Source organism: Bos mutus, chromosome 7 (genome assembly GCF_027580195.1).
Source record: "Bos mutus isolate GX-2022 chromosome 7, NWIPB_WYAK_1.1, whole genome shotgun sequence".
In the NCBI taxonomy this organism is placed as follows: domain Eukaryota; kingdom Metazoa; phylum Chordata; class Mammalia; order Artiodactyla; family Bovidae; genus Bos; species Bos mutus.
In genome coordinates, this window is record NC_091623.1 from 22,711,384 (window position 1) to 22,713,542 (window position 2,159).

The 2,159-nt window shown below is 42.7% G+C and overlaps 1 pseudogene; it reads right to left on the reverse strand.

The window, feature by feature from the left end:
- Positions 1-857: 857 nt before the first annotated feature.
- On the reverse strand, positions 858-1,279 carry LOC102266935 (large ribosomal subunit protein uL14-like; annotated as a pseudogene).
- Between the last annotated feature and the right edge of the window lie 880 nt (positions 1,280-2,159).

Here is a 2,159-nt window from a genome sequence, read left to right on the forward strand (position 1 = left end):
TTAGCTATATCTACTGTGGTCTGATTTAGGCCTGTGCAATGGGTGGTGTGTGTGTGTCCAGTTGTGTCCGACCCTTTGCAACCTCACGGACTGTAGCCTGCCAGGCTCCTTTGGCCATGGGATTATCCTGGCAAGAATACTGGAGTGGGCTGCCACTTCCTTCTCCAGGGGATCTTCCCAACCTAGGGATTGAATCTGGGTCTCCTGCATTGGCAGGCAGATTTTTTTTTTTTTAACCACTGAGCCACCTCAGTGAGGCCTGTACAATACTTTATATGTACCATCTGCTCTTCGAAGAGTTTCTTTCTCATTTTTTACTGAATTTTTGAATACATTCAATGCATTCAACTTTTTCTTAAAAAAAAAAAAAAACTATGTTCATCAATTAAATCTTTCATATTTTTAGAGATTGTACATTCTCTCAGACCAATGTTGTCCTGTTTTGTTTGGAGTTTCTGCCACAGTCACACGCCATAGGTCTGTCTGAGGCTGTCAGCATCCCTTCATCACAGGCAATTACCCCTTCTGGTGGCCGTGCCTCACAGACCTCTTTCTGTCTCACCTGGTTCTGGTACTTGTCCTCTTCCAGCTCTCTCAGGCCTAAGGGTGGGGGTGGGGCAGGTGTTTTGTTAGTGCTGTAGCCCCTGGTTACTGCACTAACCTATGACTTCCCTACATTCTGCCTACACTTTGTAAATCTCTCCATATGAGATTCTCCTTTAAATATTTAGCTTGACTTTGCTTTTTATTTCTTACTGTAGGACCTCAATCCCTCTATTTAAACAGTACAAAAGATATTTACTAATTTTTTTGGTGGGGGGAGCAAATGATTTTTTTTTTACAAATACACCAAAGAATCATGCAGTGCTGCCAGCATTGGAAGGAATCCTGGACCACAACTCAGCACATTCCTTTACAACTGGTCCTGTGATGGCAAAATCTTTCATTTCCCCTTTATTGTTTACTATGACCCCAGCATTATCTTCAAAATAAAGAAACAAACCATCTTTTCTATGGTATGACTTTCATTGTCGAATTACCACCACTGGATGTACCTTCTTTCTGAGCTCTGCTTTGCCTTTCTTGACTGTGGCCATCACCATGTCACCCACACCAGCAGCAGGAAGTCTATTCAGTCGTCCCTTGATCCCCTTCACCGAGATGATATACAGATTTTTGGCTCCTATGTTGTCAGCACAGTTGATCAGGGCTCCAAGCGGAAGACCCAAGAAGTCTGGAATTTCGCACCAGAGGACCCACCACGAACTCACTTCAACATCTTGAATGCCAGAAAGGGACAACAACAACAAAAAAGCTTCACTAGTTTTTAATTTGCATCTTTTACAGCCATAACGTTCAGGATTTGTTGGTGGCTCAGATGGTAAAGAATCCGCCTGCAATGCAGAAAACCCAAGTTTGATCCCTGGGTCAGGAAGATCCCCTGGAGAAGGGAATGGATACTTACTCCAGTATTCTTGCCTGGAAAATTCCATGGACAGAGGAGCCTGGCAAGCTACAGTCCATGGAGTCGCAAAGAGACAGACATAACTGAGTGACTAACATTTTTACTTTTTTTTTTAACGAAGTTGTGGATTTATAGGAGAAGAAATAGTATATAAGTTAAATAACAGTGCTAGAATTGAGGTTTTGTAAGGGTATGTGTGGGCAAGCGCTGAGGAATTTTAGCATCTTTTACCCATGACAGTGAAAGTCTCTCAGTTGTGTCTGACTCTTTGCAACCCCATGGATTATACAGTCCATGGAATTCTCCAGGCCAGAATACTAGAGTGGGTAGCCTTTCCCTTCTCCAGGGGATCTTCCCAACCTGGGGATCGAACCCAGGTCTCCCAAATTGCAGGCAGATTCTTTACTAGCTGAAAATCTGCCAGTATTTCCAGGGTCTCACTGATGAGATGGGACTCCATTGGCTTTTACTATATCTGTACTGTTTTGTAGCAGCTAGAGAAGGAATGAGGATAGAAAGTGATGGCAGAGCTCTTTAAATTTTTCTTTTTGTTTTTAATTCATATTTCATGGCATATAAGGCAATAATCATGTTGTTGAGTTAGGCTTAACCTTCTTCCTTCAGTGCCTCTTTGGATACTGTGGCATCAAAGTACAGGCAAAAGACAAATGTTGGTGGTTGACCAAGGTATGTC